This window comes from Peromyscus maniculatus, chromosome 1 (genome assembly GCF_049852395.1).
Source record: "Peromyscus maniculatus bairdii isolate BWxNUB_F1_BW_parent chromosome 1, HU_Pman_BW_mat_3.1, whole genome shotgun sequence".
Lineage (NCBI taxonomy): Eukaryota > Metazoa > Chordata > Mammalia > Rodentia > Cricetidae > Peromyscus > Peromyscus maniculatus.
The window spans coordinates 166,800,304-166,813,942 of NC_134852.1; positions in this window are offsets into that span (position 1 = coordinate 166,800,304).

The window sequence follows — 13,639 nt, forward strand, 5'->3', positions numbered from 1 at the left end:
CAATATTTTGAAGTCACGCTTTGAGGCTGCAAATCTGTCACTGTTATATCCTTTCACACAGCACCGTTTATATTTTGAGTGTTGCGTAGTAAATTGTAATTGCCACCAACTAAAATAGATATAGGAAAGAGGAAGTGTGGGCATTTCTCATAATTTCCCATTCTCGTTGAATCTTCCCCTTGGTGTGACTGCAGTAACAGCTCTTGCATAAAACACCAAGGAACATGTTGGCCTGGAACAAAACTGCGTATTCTCAGCAAATTGCATTAAGCTTATAGTTTCAGGCCTAGCTGATTTTTCTCTCCACAGGAATTTTGAAGATGCCCATTGAGAATACATCTACTTGTCAAAGCCCAGTTGACTAATTTAAATCGCTTGGGGTTGTGGTCACTGGAAATGAATGGATGAAGAATGGAATTTACATCATTGTCACCCTTTTTATGAGGAGTCCTCGGAAAGCTCAGTTCTCAGTGTTAAGACCCATGGTGCTGTTTCTGACATAGCTCTGAGTGCTTTTGCATCCTCTGGACACAGGGCCAACTCTGGCATGTGGGCAGGATTTTCCTGGGCTTACAGCTAAGCATTGCAGTGACATGTAAGATTTAGGCCCAGCACTGCCACTGTGGAGGAAACGATTATGTGCCCCACCTCTCCCAGATCTCCACCTTAAAATTTCATCCCCGAAGCACTGGCATTGGGAGATGGGGACCTTTGGGGAGGCCACAGATGAATGGAATTGGTTTTTCTCATGAAAGAGACCCTTCAACACTTCTGCAGGTTAGAGAAAAGCCAGCCCTTGCCAGACAGACTGCCCTGACTTGCAACCTCCAGAACTAATCAGTCACTCAGTCTAGGCTATTTTGTCATGGCTTCCCTATAGGCAATGACCAGCACCTACAGTGCACTGTCCCTTAAAAATTGTCATTATTTCATTTCCTTACGGTCAGTCTTCAAGATGTTATTGATTCTACTTCCAAAATACATCTGCATCTACCTCCACTCTTACTGGTGTCCACCAAGATATCTGTACTGGGCTATTGCTTGCCTTCTGATTGGTCCCCTAAATGTTCTATCCTATCACTCCATCCCAGTTTCTTCTCCACACAGCACTTTGAATAACATTTAGAAACACGAATCTAATTACTCAAATTTTTTATTTTGAAAAAAGTCAAACTTAAAGAAAATTTGCAGGAATAACACAATGATTATCTAGGCAGCTGTCACTTGTCCTGTTATTCAATCCAGTCAGGCCTCTCAGTAGCCATCGGCTTCTTGGGATCTTGGCATCTTATTGGCCTCCTGTCATTCTCCTAATAAGTGATCATTTCTCTGAGGACCTATTTATTATCTGTATCTACAATTGAACTTAAACTCTTAAGGTAGAGACTCCATTTTGACTGGTGTGGTCCCAATGCTAGAATGCATATAGCTCCACATATCATATATCATATAATTTGTTGAATGAGAGAATCAATGTCTATCATTGTTACATCTTGATAGAATTTATATACTCATGTATTTAAAATAAATTTGCACAAAAAGTTCAAACAAATGGGGCAGAGATATGAAGTTCTATGTGACACTTCAGCTTTTAGCTGTCCCTGGGAAGCAGTTGCCCAAGCAGAGGGCACATTTTCCCATATCTGTGCGTGGCCATGAGCTCAGTTCTGGCTGATACCATGTTGGAACCCTCTGGGCTTTAATTTCTGGATCTGCTTTTTAAGTATAGGGTGGAACATCACCAGCTTCTCTTTGCCAGTGTAAAGCTTACTGTAGCTTACCAGGGCTTGTCATAGCCACAGTGGAGAAAGTCGTAGAGCCTCAAGTCATGACAAGGAAGATAGCTACCTGACAGATTATAATAAAAATATGAAGTTCTCTGGTGTAAATTTGCCATCATTTAATATAGGTGGAACACCCCTAATCAAAAAACAAACCATATTATAAAATCCAAAAGTCTGAGTGCCAATATAATGCCACACATGGTGAATTCCCTCTGACTGTGAGAGGTGATGTGTTCAAAAGATCTCAAGTCAACAACTATAGTGCTGCTTCTGATGTAGTTTGTGGGTGCATTTGTCTCCTCTGGATATGAGGAAACTCCAGCATGTCGGTATGGCTTTTTCAGGTTTTCAGTTAAGCATTGCAATGACATTTGAGATTCATGCCCAGTATTGCTGCTGTGGACAGGATGATTATTTTCTCCTCAAAGACACTGTAGGAAACCACTTCAGGTTATGTGTGCATGGTGCACATAAGACACAAATGAATCTTTTGTACAGAATTGGACTTCATCCCTAAGATGTCTTATTATGGATATATGGAAATATTCCAAAATGTGTTTAAAAATTAGTATCTCAAACCCTCCTTTTCCATGCTCTGCATGGCTCTAGGGATTGGCTTGACTGGGGCAGTGGGGGAATGAAGAAAGGTCAAACACACAGGTCCATGTACAGAAAAGCTGGGATGGAGTAGTATGGACTCTGATGGAGAAGCCACAACCATTGTCCTCCTCCAAGTTCACTGTGTTTATTAGATACAATTGAACAGGGAGGCAGAGTTATTGTATACAGCTGGAAAAGGAGACTGAGTTAGCCAGTCTTGGAAGGAACAGTATCTGTAAGAAGAGTCTACAGGCCATAGACATCCAGGGGGACAAAGCTATAAAGCACACTCTCTGCACACACTGTCAGTACTTGCACTCAAATCCAGGGAAAGCTTTGCCATCCCTCTGAGCACCCTCTGGGATTTGGGGATTTCAGTTCATTGCTGGTGGTTATCCACTTTGTAGTACCTTCAAGAACACTTTCCGAATGAAAAAGTGTATGAAAGTCTGAAATTTTCAAGGAATAAATTAGAAGTTAAGTTCAAGAATCACTGTTCGCATTGCTGTGTATATCTTCTCCACACTTCAAGCCATACTGCATACAGTCATGCTGAGAATGACAGAAGGACATGGACTCCAGTGGAAACAAAGGTCTACCCTAAATCCTGGAAGAGGTGCACATGTAGTCACAGAGGTGGCTTTTTGACATGGCATGACTGACCTCATCTTTTCTGAGATTCCGTACCTTACAACTGGGGGAACTTCAGTGTGATTTAAGTGATGGTCCATCAAGTCCTCTCTTTTTGCCTCTGGTATATTTTACATGCCATGTGTAGCATTACTAATGGAACACAAGCTATCAAGTATTTACTTATCATCAAGCCGCTGACTGAAAAGATTCTCTAAATTTTTTAAACATAATTTCTTTATTGATTTTTTTGGGAATTTCACATCATGTACCCCGGTTTTGCTCATTTCTTAGTCTCCCCAATATCTGCCCTTCACCCTTATAGCATCCCCCCCCACAAAGAAAATTTAAACCAAACCAGTCAAACAAACAAACAAACAAAATCCTCTTTAATCCTCCATCTTGCCTGCCTCTCCAACACCTCTTCATTCATCTTAGTGACAGTGGGAGCCTTGGTGTGTCACAAAGTATACCCTCTTGTTCAATCAGCTTTACTTGCTCTGCAGTGAGTCATTGGTCTGGTTCAAGCCCTCTAGTTTCTGGTACACCACCATCACTGGACCCTCACTGAAACTGCAGGTCATAGATGGGGTAGATATTAGGGTGGGCCAACCCAAGGCTCTGGATGTGGGCCTGGGTGTAGCTGAGTTGCAGTGTCCAGCAAGGGGTAAGGCCAGCAGAGGGTAGGAGATTCTCTAAGTTTTAGACATGGAGGAGCTATTATTTTTGTTTGGGCAGCAAGCCTAAATAAGGTGAGTGTTTACTTCTAAGGATGTGTTGCGCAGCTCATTAGTTGTCACTGGCCAAGCTGACCCAAGAAATTAGGGCAACTAGCCCAGGCAGCAAGTAGTCACTTATAGATGCTGTAGGCAAGCAAGCACAGGGAATGACTTAGTAACCTGGGATATGGCGTCATTTAGGCTATAGACACACCCTTCTGCTCATAATTCATTGGCAAAATAGGTCCCTCACCTTCATATCTTAACACTGAATCTAGGCGCCCCCTAGCAACCTAGGAACCCCCGAAGAGCAGTGAGCTACACATATACACCACTCTGAACAATGCCATGGCTTCCTATGCCCATATAAACCACCAATATCTTCCCTTTGTTGCAAAGTGTCTATTCAAACATATTTCTGAGTATTCTTTGCAATGGAAATAAGGAGGCTGATCCAGCCTGGACTGGTTATGGGTACTTATGCAATAAGATGAATTATGTCTTGGACTGGACTTTTAGGAAGAATCCTCAATTTATCATCTCTGTCTCTACATGACTAGGTGTACAAATGATTCAAATCAGATGCATCATGGAAATGAACATGCACAGTAAAAAAAAAAAAACCAAAAAGCTCATATAACTCAACTCTTCCAATTAAAACAGAATTATCCAAGCTATGCCCCTAGTAACCATTCCCTCTTTCTCTAGGATTCCATACATGGAAGCCCCTTAAATAATTGGGGCTATTGAATACTCTTACTTAGGTAATGCTCTCTAACAGCATTCTTGATCTGTACTATCATTTTAATTTAAAAAACACTATTATTGTTATAAAATAAAATATATGTGGAGGGGGAGAGGGAGGGAGAGGAAGGGGGAGGGGGAGGGGGAGAGGGAGAGGAAGAGGAAGAGGAAAAGAGAGAGAGAGAGAGAGAGAGAGAGAGAGAGAGAGAGAGAGAGAGAGAGAGAGAGAGAGAGAGAGAGAGAGTCTTGCTTCTGCCACACTGCTTGTATGCTAGAGTAGCTGGCCCTTGGACTTCTGGGATATTTTCCTGTCCCCATTTCCTGTATCACTGGAAATGCTGTGATTAAAGATGAGCACTACAACATTTGATTTTTCACTTGGGATCTAGCCATTGAAATGAGATCATCAGGCTTGGGCAGCAAATGTTTCTAGCCGCTGAGCCATCTTGCTGGCCCCTAGTGTTTGGATCAAGTCCCTTGCTACTTTGCGATCAGCATGCACATTTATTTCAGTGCTTTGAATTAGTTACCCAAAGACCTGGGAACATTATGCCCAAACACTTACCGCTGACAATCCTGTATGCTATTGCACTCTGACTATGACTCAATGCAAGTAATTTTGAGGACATCAGTTGGCATTATCCATGTTTCTTGTTCATGTCAACTGGCCTAGGAAGAAGTTGATTGTACTCTAGAACTGTGTATCCTTTACTCACACATTTCTACTTTAAATGAATACAATAGTTTCTACAAATGTAACCAAAATATTTCCACACAGTTTGGAGGACTTCCAGCCTATTATTATTTCTTTACAGTGAGAATATCATTACTGACAATATTTTAAAATTTGAATTTAGAAGTATCTTTAAGAGCTTGTAATGCATTATTTTATTTTTCTTGCATTTTGATTACAAAGGTAATTACATTTATTCTAGAAATTAAAGAAGGAAGAATACAAGTAAAACTGTTTATAATTTGACCACTCAGAAATAACCATTCCAGTGAGTGTAGAGACGTGTGTGTGTGTGTGTGTGTGTGTGTGTGTGTGTGTGTGTTTGTGTCTGTGTGTCTGTGTGTCTGTGTGTGTGTGTGTGTATGTGATAATAACGCACTGTTGGTTTTATATTTAGATATTTAGTTTGTATATTTGCCTATAAAATAAGTCTCTTCATCTGAGCTATTGTATCAAGTCATTTGGCAGATATGACTTTTGTTCACTATTCCAGTTATAGCAAGTTACTGGATAGGAATTTGAGGCTTTTGATCCTATGTGGGCATATTCTCGATTGTTCTTGAACTGATAAACATTCATCCTTCAAGTTGTCATCTAAAAATAAGCAAAAGTGATTGGACCCAAATTTGGTGAAATTTTGGTAATAAGGTAAATCCAAAATCTGTCATTCTTAGTCAAACAGAGGGTGGTTAACACCTAATGACAGAGTCTGAGACTGTCACAGAAGGCGGGTTCTAAAGAAGTGTTTCAAAAATATTTTGGATAATGGAGACACTTAACAAGTAAACATAGATTCATGTATGTGGTAACTGTAAGAAAAGAAATCATTTCAACACCTAAGCTCTGGTGAGAAACTTACAGATGGAGACGTTAGCCTTTTTGTCTAGGAGAGAATGAAGGAAAAAAAATACTATATTAACCATACAAGGTATTCAATTGTTTGTTATAACAATTTCTGTTCTAAAACACATACAAATGCCCACAATAAATTTTTAAAAAATGGAAAGATTTTTAGGAAAATATTCCCATTGGCTTTATTTCAACTGAGTTTTGTGCACAATGTCACAGGAAGATGGAGGGCAAAGAAGTATTGTTTCCTGTCAGGACATGTGGAGGAAGAGACTAGAATTTGTATTTACATCTTGTACTGTTCCAAGGAAGGAGAAGAATAAAAGTGAAAAAGAAAGATGAAAAAGAAATGCGAAGGAGAAGGGGGGATATGGGAAAGAAGGTAGGAGGATGCGAGAAGGAAGACAGATGATTCTGCCAAGTTACGGCAGTGAAAAAGCCAGTGCTTCGGGATGAATTTGTGAATTCAGCTTTAACCTAGTGCGTTCTAATTGTTCTCAAGGAATTTAAAGATAACAGAGTTCTTTTGTAATATTTTCAATATTTCCACATCCTAACAATGGTACAACTTAAGAAAGATTGTAGATGGTGGAACAGATACAATGGATGTTACCTTCTCATAATTTCTAGAGAACAGCCTTTGTAAATCTATTCAGGTTGATGCAAGTATCATCAGTCTGTGCACATGACCTCAAAGGAAGGGGCATTGGTGACCACAAGGAGAGCTGAAGAAGGTTTTAAAGCCCAAGATCCTAAGGAATGAAGCATTTTGACCAGACATGAAATATTTGGGACTCTATCAGCTTATTATCCAGTTAGGCCTTGTAGCTTGAAATCTACCACCTTCTAGGGTAGAACATCATGAGGCACTATCACATAGTTTTGAAAATTAAGCCGCAGTTTCTAAATTTCAACAGTGATTGGATTGTTCTTTAGTGTCATGGACATAGTTTTGGAATACTAAATACCTGTGCTTAAAAATTTCAGTTTGCCTACTACTTATACTCATCATCAAAAAAAATTAAGGGAAAAGGCAAATAACACAATTTTAAAAGAATATTTGTTTTGGAATATGGATAGAGTGGGACAGATTTTCATAAAATAACATGATAAGTAAGGCAAAGCTTTCATTTGGAGAGCTTACATTTTGAGTGTATTGAAGGCAGAGAATTCAGGAGCAGTGGCATATGTGTGGAATTCCACCATTTAGGAAATTGAGGCAGGTCCCTATCTCAAAGAAAAAGGAAAAGAGCCTATAGCCAAACCTTAAAGAAATAAATAAAAACAAAGAAAATGAGACAGAAGCAGAGCTAGAAAAATAAATCATAGAGATTATATAATTAAATATCTGTGAAGAAACAAGGGTTAAAAAGGAGTACAACTTTGTGTGTGTGTGTGTGTGTGTGAGAGAGAGAGAGAGAGAGAGAAAGAGAGAGAGAGAGAGAGAGAGAGAGAGAGAGAGAGAGAGAGAGAGAGAACTTGGCATTGAACCCAGAGAGTCTTGTCCATGAGCCCTACCAGCCTCCAAAGTCATTGTTTATTGCATTTCAAATCAGAAAGACTACCATTTTAGAGGTAAAAATTATCAAAAATAAGGTAAGTAAGGGACAAGTAAGTAGAAGATGGAAGATGAACAGTGTTTTTCAATATAAATGCTTTTATGAGCTGTGATAGACAAGATAAAGACCCTCTACAGATGTTCTTGTCCTAATCATCAGCACCTGTGTGTTACTATGCTATTTCACATAACAAATGAAACTTTGTGTAGCAGGAATCTTAAAAGTTCTTATTAATAAAATCAAACCTGAGACGAGTTATTGGGGTCCATGCTGGTAGATCAGAGAGACAGAACGAGCCACAGCTATCTCACCTCGCCAGATCCTCAGCTGGTCCTGTTTCCTCAGACTGGAAGCCTCTGAGTCCTCATCCAGAATGAATCTCAGCTGAACTGTGTTGCTCCAAAGCCTGAAAGCTTAATCAGTCCAAATGCTTAACCAGCCAAATGCCTCTAGTTTCTGGTCCTCACGCCTTATATATCTTTTTGCTTTCTATCACCACTCCCTAGGATTAAAGGCTGGCTTTCTGGGATTAAAGGCGTGTCACCATGCTTGGCTGTTTCCAATGTGGCCTTGAACTCACAGAGATCCAGAGGGATTTCTATCTCTGGAATGCTAGGATTAAAGGCGTGTGCTATCACTGACTAACTAGTGGCTTGTCTGTTCTCTGACCCCAGGTAAGTTTATTAAGGTACACAATATTTTGGTGACACAATACCACCACAACTTTGCTACAAATAAGTTAGGGAGTCTGAGATGGGGCAATTATGAGACATTATCCAGATAGGCTTTTTGTACTCTTATAAGGAGAATTGAGGGCCCATGAGTTGGTGGGGAAAAGAGCTGTGCTGGCTGAAGCATGATCTCTAACAGGGCTTTGAACAGAGGAATGTGGGAAGGGAAGCTGGAGAAAGCAGAGAAGCAGCTGTCCCTGGATCATCTGGAGCAGACACCCTGCTAATTCTTTTTGGAATTCTCATGTACTGGTATTTAATTTTGATTGTTTTAGTCATTGAATGGTTAGAGTTCTGCTAAGCAGCAGCAGGGATAGAATATATTAGCTAAGGAAGAAAACAGAATTATTTTTCAAAGAATCTACACTGAATCAACCTCAATTGCTCTCCAGCCAGATGATTGTTCAATTCAAAAAGAGGTTAACACAGATGAATCAGCAAGTATTCTTTTTCACCCTAGCAATTTCTTTTCGTCTGGTACCTGTTACCTTCATGCTAAGAAGGGAAAAAAATGTCCTTCCTGATGTCATTACTGGCTTCATACCACTCAGTGATTGTCTTAGGGTTATTACTGCTGTGATGAAACTATGACTAAAAAGAAGTTGTGGAGGAAAGGTTTTATTCACTCACAGTTCCATATAGCAGTTTATCATCAAGAGCAATGAGAGCAGGAACTCAAGCCAGGGAGGAAGCTGGAGACAAGAGCTGATACAAAGGCCATGGTGGAATGCTGCTGACTGGCTTTCTCCTCCATGGCTTTCTTATCCTGCTTTCTTATAGAACCCAGGACCACCAGCTCAAGCATGGCCTCACTAGCATGGGCTGTGCCCTCCCACATCAATTGCTAATGAAGAAAATACCTTACAAGCTTGCCTATAGCCCAATCTTATGAAGGCATTTTTCTCAATTGAGGCTACCTCTTCTCTGATGACTCTAGTTTGTATTGTATTGACATAAAACTACCCAGCACAGTGATGGAGTATATTTTCTACATTATTTTATTTAAACCTCATGACAACCCTAAAATAGAATCATCGTTTTCTACTTACAAATGAAATTATTGATTTTACAAAGAAAAACAAGCTATCTGATACATCCCCTATTAGTGGTAGAATGACTAAAACACAATACTCAGACATAGATTAGAATATAGGTAAATTTGAATTATATATAGAGAGAACATATGAAAAAAATAGATGATGATAGATGACTGATACATATGATGACTGATAGATGTAGAGATGATACCTGATAGATAATAGCTGATAGAGATGATGGAGATGATTGATAGATAGATAGATGATAAATAGATAGTTGGATAGATATGATAGCTAATAGGAAAGCTGGTAGAAGAGGACTGAAGAAACACACATAGATTCTTACAAATAGAATTTAGTGTGACTCAAAGTTTGCAGAGCAAAGTTTTGGCCTAGATAGTTATTAGAGAGAAAATCCTTCTGGGTACTCCATCTAGCCTCCTGATTTCCTCTTGTATAAAGGAAGACAACAATAGATGTCTCTCATAACGAATCCCAAGAACTAGGAATGAATACTGTGTCACTGAAGAGCTCTTAAAGTGTTGATTCAACACTCTGTGGTCTACTTAGGATCCCCAAACCAATTTGTGACTCATTCAACCCTAAGAGGTAATCTGTTCTGAAGGAGAGAAAGAGGCATTGTAAATCAGGTGGCAATCAATGATTCCAAAGAGAATTGAACATTTTTTTTTGTTCAAATGAACAGAAGATGTTGGTGTGAATGGTGTGCTCTCTAAGAATGAGTAGACACAGCCGAAGCTGCTTACCAGAGGGTGAACGTAATACAAGCGAATCTTTAAAAGATAAAAAAAAAAGCAGGTCCAGAGACATCTTGGAGAAGTGTCTTGAGTTAGGTCATCAAGATGTATGAGATCACTTAGATAGAGTTTAGACAACTGCAAAGTAGAACAATATGACCAAAGACTGGCTGAAGACCTCAACACAAGTACAGAGCCAAGGGCAGCTGGAAACTCTTAAGCACTAAATGAGAAGGAGAGAGTAATTTTGACATCAAAGGGATCAGTCTGACAAATGAAAATCAAATTGGATAGACTTTAATGCAAACAGCTGGGTGTGATTCGACCTAAAAAGGCAGATTTCCTGGAGTCAGCCAAACATTCATTAGAACCCCACTTGCCTCCCAAAGAGAATGTAAATACATATTTTTTAATTTCCTAGTTTTTTCCATTCCACACAATGGAGAAGAGATGAAGGTGAGATAAAAGAGGTTTCATGGCAGCCCTCGGAATGATTTGATGACCACACTTATTTTATCTCACACTTTTTCTATTCTCTTTCCTATATTTTCCTACCTTACTGTCCCCCACATCTCCTTTTAATGTGTACAGAACAATATGAATAGAGAAAACATCTAAATGTAATGAATAAATTCTAAGAGTCCATATTTCCTGCTGACAGCTTTTTTTATGTATTGGAAACAATTTCTGTGTGATCCAATACTTCCCCCCAGCACCTTGCACAAGAGCAATAGACTATTTTGTCTCCCAACATGTGCCTTGCAACTGGCCTGTCTATGGAATACAGATAGAAGGCATGGCTATATGCTGGCTGTGGTTTAGACCAGCCAAGAAATGTTGCTCATTTGACTGGTGGGGAGATCAGAATCAGGGTAAGAGGAACAGGGTAATGGGAACAACCATTATACTGTTCTTTCAGCGGCTCCAGAAATCTATGCTGTTTTCCTAATGGTGATGTACCTTTGCATTGTCATGGTAACAACATCCAAACAAACATCCAGTTCAAAGGATCAAAGTTGTTACAAAAGGCAATCCTGTTGGCTTACTTACCTACTTCCTCTAGTATAATAGCCTGGGACTCCTTAAAGACAGAAACATTTACCTAAGAAGCATAGATGATGCTAACATTGCTCATTAAGTACCCTCAGAAATTAGCAGATGACAGGACATCTACTAGGCACCAGATACATATTTGATATGTTAATAAGTGACATGAGCCAGAAATCTGTAAATGGGTTTAGACATGATTAAGTACAGAGGGAGAGCTAAGACACTGTCAGTTTCATTAAGTCATCATTATCTGTTTAAATTACCTCGTGTTGCAGGATCTGCAGAGCAAATTCAAAGCCAAAAAAAAAAAAAATCAAAATTCAGGATTAATTTGGGGTTCAAACAAGGCAAAGCAGAAACAAAATCCTCAAGCTTTCAGTGTCTGTTTGCCTGGCTTCAGGGCCCATGCAATGATGCCTAAGCAGCATGTAGGAGATTTTAAGCTAATACACCACTTACAGTGCTTTGCAGGTGGATCAGTGAATGATTTCATTGACCCAAGGCTTTGTTCTTGTTCTTGTGCCCTTCTAGATTATTCTATTGATATGCTGAAGAAAGACGTGCAGGTGAGAGCTAATGGGCTCAGCAGACAGAAAGACTGGTCCTTCTCTGTTTACTCCCTGCAGCCCCTGCTGGTTTCAAGTGTTTTTCATTTGAAGGTATGTTTTGTTGACATAATAAGCCATTTAGGGCCAGACCTGATTTCCTTGCAAACTCAAGCTTGCAAATCAGCAAGAGGAAAACGGAGTAACGGTGTATTCTGTTTATGCCCAAGAAAGCTGACAGAACTGCAACAAAGCCTTCCAAAGGGAGAGAGGAGGTTTTACTCATAGTTAGAGCAACTGATTTCCAGCTTTACTGATATTAGTAATCTACTAAAGTGCTAACAACATGAAAAGTCACACTAAGATAAAACTTGTCAAATATGATTTCCCCCATAGATGATGTGTGTATTTTGTAGATTGTTCAGAAAATAAAAAAGTAGTATGTGTGCTTGTGTGCATGCAAGTACAGGGATGTACATCTAAGTATGAAGTTTATGCATCAGGATTATGCTAGTTTGTTTATAAAAGTCAATGTTGGTTACCAAAGAGCTTGTAAACTAAAAATAAGAACTTTTAAATATATCGGGGACTGGAAAGATGGTTAAGAGCACTTGCTGCTCTTGCCCAGGACCAGAGTTTGGTTCCCAACACCCGTAATGGGTGGCTCACAATTGCCTGTAACTTCAGCTCTTGGGGATCCAATGCCCTTGTCCGGCTTCTGCGGGAACCTTCTTTAACCTGGACATACCTACATACATTCACATAATTAAAAATAAAACAAATTAAAGATACACACACACACACACATATATATATATATATATATATATGTATGTATACACACACACATACATACACACATTGAATATCATCAGGAAATGTTAGCATTAGCAAAGAGTATGAAATCAACCTTGTCTCTGTAAGTACTTGCAGGCTTTTCCGACCCACTGAGTATCAATTAACAGCAACAGTTTATTTGGGCATGTATTGAGTGAAATTATGGTTCTTCAAATAAGCTTATGCAATAACAAGGTTTGGCTGGTCTAAATTTAGTTTTAAAATGGTTTTCAGAATGCTTAGCTCCATTGAAACTACTTTTATTTTACAACATTTGCCTTTTCCCTCCTTTATCTCAGCCTCCTTCTTGCCTGGCAGTGCTGGTACACAGCTGCAATTTCAGCGGGAAGGGGCTGAAGTAGGAGCATTCAGAGCCAGCCTGGGCTATATGTACAGCAAGACACTGCTCCTAAACACAATCCCAGTTTCTCTCCTCTTTTTGCTGCTTAGGAAACAAAACAGACATTCATTATTTTGAACGTAGCACATGTCTAAAATTAGTTGAATTAAGGAAAATGTGTTTAAGATAAGTAGGATTTGTGCCATTCCCAGTTCCTATGGTGGGTATTTAAGTTTTTATCTCTACTAATCAGAAATTTACCTACATGATGAGGCTTTGGAGAAACCTGCTCATCCTGGAGAAAAAATATTTTTTAATCTAAATAATTTTGATGTTAACATTAGGCTTTAGAGTATGTGGACAAAAAAAAAAGAGAGAGACTAAATTCCACAGTTACTACACAATAGCGTGAAGAAATGCAGAGCAGAAGCAGCTGGGAAGCAGCAACAGCCCTTATTTGCGGGTCGTCCTGACTTTGCAGAAAGGGTTATCTCAGCAGCGAGGCGCTTCTAGTAGTTAGCGATGGGAGCCAGAGAGGTTAAAACAGCTCATCGCTTTATCAGGATTACTGAGGGTATGAGGGATGCCTTAATGGTCTGGCAGTCCTTTTTGTCACAATTTAATGGCATATCGATCTTGCAGAGTGAACAATCATGACCTTCAACTGTTTACAGATGCTTCGGAGGGAACAGGCTTAAGGAGCTTATTCGAGGGAAGCTGAGA